Raw genomic sequence first — 10,097 nt, 5'->3', positions numbered from 1 at the left:
AACCATCGATTCATTGATTCCACAACCCAGCAACCACCATGACCCACACTTCAACCTCGAACACAAACGCCGATGTCCACCATAGATGCTAATCTCCACAAACCCACACCCTCCACCACGCCGATCCCCACAAACCCACACCCACCACGCCGATCTGAGAGAGATGGACCGAGATAGAGAAAGGAGAGAGGAAAAGAAGGTGTAAAGGGTGTGCTTAAAACATTATACTTGTTTTATAAAGGGTCGGCTTATAAATCAAGTCTTAGAGTCTCAATTTCCAGGTGAACACCACGTGGAAAAAACACTACATCAGACGTGATCAGAACACTAAAATCGAGTATTTGAGACTCGATTTATAAGCCCTAAATCGAGTCTTTTAAACTCTAGATATTAGTAATATATATAGTTTGAAAATAGTACCTAATAATTATATTGTTTGACAAACAATGTTAATTTCCAATTTTGGCCCCAAAATAACTACTTTTTTTTTTTTTTTTTTTGATGCAATAGAAAATGTGTAATAAGATTTTTTGGAAATTTTATTGAGAACAACTAAACAGATATAACATCTACTGTCAACTCAGCAGCACAAGTGGTTGGAACATCTTTCAATCAAATATTAACTCCAGTACAAGACTAGACAAAATCAGCCAATTTACAAACAACTCTATTAATATCTTGACTACATAGCTACAAGACAAGACCATGACAGAAATTCTGAACCAAACAATGAAAGTCTTGAAGCAAGTGACCATAAGAGGTATGTGGCTGATGACGGTGCATTCCTTAGTTGCAAAACTGTGACTGATGCAGGATCATCCCATTCAAAAATAACATCATGCACCCCAATATCGAAGTAAAAGTGAGTTATATCAAATCAATAGCCCCAATGATACAGCAATAAGTGTGACCATGAACCAGTGATAATCTTGAACTCTTTGCAGCAATCACTTTGGCCCAGTTCATGGTGAACAATAATTCCCCAGTCCACAATAGTCTAGATCGACAAACTCCTCTACAGTTCAGTTAACTTTGTTGGATTGTGTGGCCAAATAGCCCACAATATGGATGTTGAATTGCGTGGTTAAATAACCCACAATGTTTTTTTTTTTTTTTTTTTTTTGAGAAAGAAATAACCCACAACGTGTATATGTGTAATTCTCAAAAGAAATTACTTTACACAATATTGTATATAAGATGATTATTATTAATAAAATTGTTTGAATAATGGAATTGCATGTTTTGGCCATGATTGGCTGTGTGGGGTTTGACATGGTCAGATATGCCGTTGAGATTTCTTAGAGATAATGAGTTGTGAGTGGGGGCAGTAAGGTGGATAAGAGTCTAGTTTTAATGTTTAAATAAACGTTGGAGACTTTAACATTCATGTCCTAATTTGTAAAAACTGAAATTAACGTTGACAACTTTTGTGGGTTTTTAAGTATCCCACTTAAGATCTCTAGATAAGATAACTACACAAAAATCCTGCAAAGTGAAAAAACTGTTGGAAAAATACATGTTTGTATCACATACAAAACATACGCAGCGGAAAATTAATGGATCTACTTCATTCACAATTGATAATATGTACTATGTAAGTTTCAGAATTTAAGAACAAGTGAGCGTACCTTGGTGCGGTGAAATTCAAAAACAAAATATTAGAAGTACTTGAAAGCACTATTAATCTTCACTCTAATTCCACTTGATGCCCAAGAAGTGTGGTCTCTCAATCAGTTTCCAAGGGGAGAATAAGAGAGTGTCTTACACTCACATACACACCATTTCATTCCTCATATGATATTAATGAAAAACCCTTTATATAACTGATTATCTAATTGGGCTAGTCTTTTGGGTCATTCCAATTGGATTTTAATATGTGACTTGGAGTGGAACCAAGAGGGAACAAATAAAACTAATGAGTCTTGGACTTTTTTGTCAACTCTTGACAAGTCCAAAATTACCATTAATTATATTCAATACCACTATATAAATATAATTGCACTCTAAGTCTTATTAATAAATTATATTCCAAAACTTTAATATACATACAACCCTTCATTAAAATATTTGTAGTAATACAAAGTTATGAATGTTGACTGTCACTTTGAAGATTACTAAATCTTAATCTTTGAGTACCTGGTTTAATCCTTTAAGTTATTCATCATATATTTATGAAATCCAATTTCATAAATATATACTTTAGTAACTCCTTACTAAAGTGGTTGGCCCTAACACTTTGAATAACCAAACTCATTAAACTTATTTCAAGGGAATATTTTATTTCTTCGTTATGAGATTATAAATTTTATCTTGAGAATATATGTTCCATCAACATTAAATGCAACTGCCTAACATACTGAGATTTTGATCGCGACTTTAGATTTCACTCCTGATATATCAAAGCAACCTACACCTTATGATCAGGTTCATTATTCTCTTAGGATTTGGAATTGATGTAAATAGAAGTCGTGAGATTTATTATTCATTTGACAGTCGTTAAAAGAATAATAAATCTCACAACGGTTCAGTTCAGTATGTCTTAACTCTTAAAACATATCAACACATCAACTAGAAGTCTCCATTTCCATGATCAAGACAAATCATCTTAGTTGATATGTTATAATTTTCGTAGATGAAATGTCCAATTTCATCACCAACTACGAACTAAAATTCTGAGTTTACAAAGAACTCGTGACTTATATCTTTTGTGACTAAATCACATACTATGCATCTCATGAACTAAGATAATGTCTCATTAGTTCATTTATAAATAGTTTCATATAATTAAATAATTTAATTATTTATGACATGCCAATAAATTAGATTTTAGGGCATAAACCCCAACAAAAACCCACTGTAACCCAAACACTATTTCACTCTTATCTCTCCATGTGAATATACGTTTCAGATATTTACTGTTTTAGTTGAATAAGAGTTCTATTTCAATTTTGCTTCATTGGTATCAAAGCTTTGAAGCAAGTCCATTTTCCCAATGAAGCCGTGCAAGTATTTTATTTTTTGAATCCAACTTCTTTTCATTTGGATATTTGCTTTACTCCACTCCACAGGCCTACGAAGGAAGAAAATCTCATCAATGATTTTTGTTGGAGTATTGCTACTATTGTGAAGAAGAAGTTTGCTAGAGAAAAGGTTGCAATGCCGTGGCCGTGGACAAGTAGATTTTGTGATTGGGTGGGACTCTTGCTACGTGGTGAAAGGCAATTCAAATTACTCCAACATATAAAGGATTTCTTCATTTTAATGTGAAAGCTTGGCTGAGCTAAAAAGGGAGTGTTGGAGCAGACATTAGTACAAATTTGGTACACGCAAATTTATTTTTTGGGTTTCTCCATCACAGTCAGCTTTCTAAACTAAAATCCTTTTAGTTCTTATTGATTGTCCATGACTAGTAAAGCTGTAAGTCAAGAATTAAGCAAAATTGAAAAATTAAATGGGGCTAATCATTCTGTTTGGAAACATCGTATTCGTCACATACTCTTTCTAGACAAGGTTGAGTATGTTATTGATATCGGCATTCCAACTCCACCACCTGAAAATTCTAATGCTGCTACAAAAAGAATGTATAAAAAACATTTGGAAGATGATAAAACTACTAGAAATATTTTGCTTAAATTCATGGAACCTGACATTGAAATTCTTTTTGAAGAATATACACATGCTAAAACCATGTTTGATGCTATCATTGAAGCATATCGTGCATCTTCTGAAACATGCATTCAACTTTTAATTGAGAGATTTAATGGAACCATGATGAATGAAAGTGATAATGTCATTGAACATGTCAATAAAATGTTAGTAATTGCAAAAGAGTTAATTGTCTTAGGAAATCCAATTCTTGATAAGATGCAAATGTCTACTATTTTGCATAGTTTGCCTGACTCATGGGATTCTGTAGTGGTAGCTCTAAAATATTCTGCAACCCTTGTAAACATGAAAAACTTACCAACTCTTTTGGGGATAGAAGCAGAAAGAAGAAATAAAAAGAATACATCTAAATCTCTCTTAACATTGCTTCCACTAGTCAACCCCCAAAGAATGAAACTCCTAAAAATGACAAGAAAAATTTTTCTAAAAATTTCAAAGGCAAAGGAAAGAATTTCAAGAACAATGATAAGAACAACAGGGGTAAGGGAAAGTGTTTTAAGTGTGGAAAAATTGGCCATTATCAAGCTGATTGTGGTGAAAATAAAAATAATAACAAACCAAATTATGAAGGTTCCAAGGATATAATTTGTGTGGTATATGAATCTTTGTTAACTGATGTTGACTCCGGAGTATGGTGGGTAGACTCTGCATCGTCACGCCATGTGGCAAAGATTAGAGATTTCTTTGTTGACGTAAAAGAGGTTAAAGCAGGTGATCATCATGTATACATGAGCAATAACAAATATTGTGATGTGTTAGGCATTGGAACTGTAAAGATCATGATACCTGGAGAAAGAAACCTCTATCTGTCAGATGTACTTTTTGTACCCACCATGAGACGTAATCTCATTTCTATCCCTTGCTTGGATGAAAAAGGTTTTGAGATTCGTTTTCGTTTTGGAAAAGTGTCAATTGGAAAACATGGTAGAATCTTAATGTGGGGTATTAAGATGGATGGTTTGTATCCTCTTAATGACATTTCCTTTGCTAATAATAATGTAATAGTTGGTTCTTTTGCTTACTTTGATATGTCTATTAATCATTCTTATGCTTATGATGATGCTTGTTTATGTATGGATGATCCTTATATATGGCATATGAGATTAGGACACATTAATAAAAATAAAATGAAAAGGATGATTAATATGGGATTAATTCCAAACATGAACATTGTTTTTCCTACTTGTGAACCTTGCATATCTAGTAAAATGGCTAGACTTCCTTTTCCTAAGGGACAAAGATCCAATGAATTATTAGCTATTATACATTCTGATGTATGTGGTCCATTAAATATTAAAACTCATAGGGGTTTGTTATATTTTGTCACATTCATTGATGATTTTTCTCAATATGGACACATATACTTGATGCATAAAAAATCTAAAGTTTTTGAGAAATTTCAAGAGTACAAAAAGGAAGTTGAAAATCAATTAGGAAGGAATATTAAGATACTAAGATCAGATCATGGGGGAGAGTATATGTCAGATCCATTTAGTGATTTTTTGAAAGAAAATGGAATAATACATCAACTTACTATGAGCCATACACCACAACAAAATGGTGTTGCTGAAAGACGTAATAGAACCTTGTTGGACATGGTAAGATCTATGTTAAGCCATTCTTCATTAGGATCTGTTTTTTGGGGAGAGGCTATTGTAACTACTATGTTCTTGCTTAATCTAGTTCCTACAAAAATTCATAGTAAAAGACCACATGAATTATGGACTGGAAGAAATCCCAATCTACAAAATTTAAAGGTTTGGGGTTCTTCAGCTCATATATTAATCCCATCACATTTAAGAAGTAAGTTAGATAGTAAAACTATCAAAGGTACAATTATTGGTGTTGGTTTTTAGACCCCTTAAAACACAATTGATTTAACCTAGGTAATTAGCCAAGTTGTTACTTAGTCCAATTTAACAAATCTAGGTTATCACAATCACAAAGATCATATCATGTAAAGCAGCGGAACGATAAATAACACAACGATATGATAACCCAGGAAAACCAAACCAGTAAAAAACCTGGGGAGGATTTAACCTAGCTATCCTCAAGGTAAAAAGCAAATCCACTAGAAAAAATCGAAATTCATACAATAAGACTTACAAACCCCCATGCTCGACTTCTTATTACTACCCACCAGTAGAACTTACTGACACGATCACGTGCAAGCTCCGAATCCACGGACTCCTTCTTTCTTTGGCCTTTACAAAACACAAACACCCCCGTTTGTGACTTTAAGATCCCACTCAAAGGTTTAGCAACACAAACACTCTTGTTTGTGACTCCAAGACCACCCTTGAAGGTTTAGATCATCAGCACCTTCGATGACTAGAGAAGGCAGCAACTTCTACAATACCGGATCTTGAGATTCTTCAAGGAATAGCACCGGTAGAAGGCATAAGAGAGCTTTTTAGGAACAAAAGCCTAAATACAAAAGATGCACACTATTTTCTCTCTAAAAAGCCATATAAAAACGTACTTAGGGTTTCTTTTATATACTAGGAGAAGTAGATTAGAAACCCTAATCCTAAACGGGCTTGAATTGCTGTTTGGGCTTAATTAAAATTCTGCAGATACGACTTTCGATCGATCGAGCTTGTCTTTCGATCGATCGAAACAGACAGATTATGAAATCTTCTTCCTGCAGCTTGTATGTTCTTGAATCTTGACTTGAATCACATTGAGCATTGTCTAATAAAACCTATAGACTCTAAGATCTATATCTAGACAAGTTTGTGTTCACGATTTGCCAATTGTTCTAAACATTTAGAACCTTACAATTGGATATCCTGAAAATTCTAACGGGTATAGATTTGTTATTCACCATAGTGATGGGACTATTAGGGTAATTGAAAGTAAAGATGCAAGATTCTTCGAAGAAGAAATAGATACAAGAGATCCCAATAAATTAGTAGAATTATTTAAAGTTTCTAAGGAGAAGGAAGTGGTTAATAATGAATATGTTATTGTTCCTAATAGTGAAAATCCTCATGATACACTTAGTAGGATTCAAAGAGAAAGAAATCCCCCTACTAAATTAAAAGATTTTTTCACTTTTATAAATGAAGAGGACGTTGAAGACCCTTTAACAATTGAAGAAGCTTTGTCTGCCCCAGATTCATTGAAATGGAAAGAAGCTATCAAGGAAGAATTAGATTCAATAATTAAAAATGATGTGTGGGAATTAGTGGAATTGCCTAAAAATAGGAAAGCAATTGGTAGTAAATGGATATTAAAAAGAAAGTCTAAGTGTGATGGTAGTATTGAAAAATATAAAGCTAGATTAGTGGCAAAAGGATTCACACAAAAACCTAGTATAGACTATGAGGAAACATATTCTCTTGTTGGTAAATTCACTTCCATTAGAATTTTAATGTCCATTGTTTCTGCCTTAGATTTAGAATTATATCAAATGGATGTTAAAACTTCATTTATAAATGGAGACCTAAAGGAAGAAAATAAAGTATATAAACTTAAGAAATCATTGTATGGTTTGAAACAAGCATCAAGACAACGGTATTATACTTTTCATAATGCAATTGTTAAATTTGGTTTTAGAGCTAATGATTATGATCATCGTGTATATCATTGGAATGGTGGGAGTGATTTTATAATTTTATCTTTGTATGTTGATGATAATTTGATTGCTGGTAATCATGTTGAATCTATATGTGAAGTTAAAGATTTTCTAAAATCCCTATTTGAAATGAAAGATTTGGGTGAAGCTTCCTATGTGTTAGGAATTCAAATTATTAGAGAGAAAATCAAGAATACTTCAATTATCTCAAGAACAATATGTAGATAAAATTTTAAAAAGATTTTATATGGATAGGTCAAATCCAATTGATACTCCTATCCATAAACAAACCAAATTTTCTAAGAAAATGTGTCCTATAAATGATGAAGAGAAAAGAAAAATGGAGCATAGACCTTATGCTCAAGTTGTTGGTAGCATAATGTATGATATGCTATGTACTAGACCCTGACCTAAGCTTTGCTGTAAGCCTTGTGAGTAGATTTCAAAGTAATCCAGGTAAGGCTCATTGGGTAGCTGTTAAAAGAATTTTAAGATATATTAAAAGTACAAAAAGTCATAAAATGACTTATAGTGGGAAACATTTGAAAGTTATTGGATATTCAAATTCTAATTTTTCTAGTAACACAAATGATAGGAAATACACATCAAGTTACGTATTCCTCCTTGGAGGAGGAGCTATTTCTTGGTGTCGTAAAAAACAAAGTTGTGTAGCTAAAAGCACTATGGAAGCAAAATATATAGCATGTAGAAGTGCTATATTAGAAGCTGTTTGGATAAAAGGCTTTCTTAAAAGTTTAAATATAAAAGAAATACTAGATGAGCCTATAAAAGTTATGTGTGATAACCAAGCTGCAATATGCACCATAAAAAGTGGTGAGCTTTTTTTTTTTTTGTTTTTTTTTTGTTTTTTGAAAGCATAAAAAGTGGTGAGCTTGGTACAAGAGGCAAACATATTGAACGTCATTCTTATTATATTTTTTATGTGGTACTTAAAAATGAAATTCTTGTAGAATATGCATCATCCAAGGAGATGGTGGCGGATCCGTTGACAAATGCAGCTGCAGCAGAGAGTTTCAAGGGACATGTCCGTACTATGGGAGTTATTGAATAATTATTGTACATCTCAAATTATTTGGCCAAGTGGGAGATGTTGGATTGTGTGGCCAAATAGCCTGCAATATGGATGTTGAACTGTGTGGTTAAATAACCCACAATGTGTATGTGTGTAATTCTTAAAAGAAATTTTCTTACACAATATTGTCTATGAGATGATTATTATTAATAAAATTGTTTGAATAATGAAATTGCATGTTTTGGCCATGATTGGCTGTGTAGGATTTGACATGGTCAAATATGCAATTGAGATTTCTTAGGGATAATGAGTTGTGAGTGGGGGCAGTGAGGTGGATAAAAGATCTAATTTTAACGTTTAAATAAATGTTAGAGACTTTAACGTTCATGTCCTAATTTGTAGGAACTAAAATGAACGTTGGCAACTTTTGTGGGTCTTTAAATATCCCACTTGAGATCTTTAGATAAGATAACCATACAAAAATACTGCAGAGGGAAAAAACTCACTGCAACCCAAACACTATTTCACTTTTATCTCTCCATTTGAATATACGTTTCAGATATTTTACTGTTTTAGTGTTTAAGTTGAATAAGAGTTCTATTTCAATTTTGCTTCAAACTTTATGCTTATTAATAGGATGGGGAAACCATCTAGGTAATGGCAATGGCAATGTTGCCATAAATTTTGGTTTTCATCCCAGTAGATAGAACCGTCGGCAACAATATGAGAGGGATTCCGCAGCTGGCTACCAAACAAAAAGTAGAGAGATTTTTGAGTTATAGTAGAGATAGAAATATGAGTAATGATTTTGAGTGATAAGAAATGAGTGATGAGTTTTGAGTTTTGAGTTAGAAGCAAACCAAATACCCTCCAAATATTCCAAGCTATCACGCAAACTTAGCCACCACCTCTATACTACATTGGTGGAACATTTTCTCCAATGAAGACCGAAGTTCTGAACCTTACTCCTCCATGAAAAGTCCACACACCACAAACTCATCTTCCTGAGCACATAATGAGCAAACAGCTTCAGTTGGAACACCACGATGAGTCAAATTCTGTTTAGTAGGCAATATATTAACCACTGCTCACCACGGGAATGCTTTAGGGCTTATTTGGTTTGAGTGATTTTCATCACTCATCACTCAATTCCCATTACATAACCTTCCAAAAGCCTTTGATCCTGAATAGCAGTTGATGAAACACCCTCCAAATCACATTGTTATCATGTTAAAGCCAAATGAGAAGCACTCCGAACCAAAAAAATTGCCTACATTGTTTTTCATGCCAAACAAGCTGGTCATCTATACGGAAGTGGCAATTGAGTCACAAAAGCAATTTTTAATAGTTTTGAGTTGGAATGGAATACAAAATGGAAATAAATTTTGATTAAAGGTCCAACAAAAGTAGGACCCAATTTTGAACCTCTAGTGAGCATAATACATGAAAATATTAAGACCGATTTTTCCAGATTTATCATTTGGTAAATAAATCCTTTTGTTTAGGAATATAACAAATTAAACATTAGCCCATTTAAGTAGAACCACGTTATGTTTCAGGTTTAATATGTGTTGAGGATTTAATTAAGGTTCCGATTACAATTAACCAAATGAACTAATTAATGTTGGCATTTTTTTTATGTTATTTTTGAAACAGATGTTCAGCAGGTGATTTTTGCTATGCAATCTTCAAACTCTAAAATTCAAAGCTATAGACTTTTAGTTGCTGCTATTTATACTCTGTTTCCAAGATTGCCTTAGGGTTTCTATAATGTTAGCTAAATATGCAGGGTCTATAATTGCAGATTGTAATCGGCTG

The sequence above is a fragment of the Quercus lobata genome, chromosome 3, assembly GCF_001633185.2.
Source record: "Quercus lobata isolate SW786 chromosome 3, ValleyOak3.0 Primary Assembly, whole genome shotgun sequence".
NCBI lineage: Eukaryota > Viridiplantae > Streptophyta > Magnoliopsida > Fagales > Fagaceae > Quercus > Quercus lobata.
Note: the sequence above shows the minus strand (reverse complement) of the source record.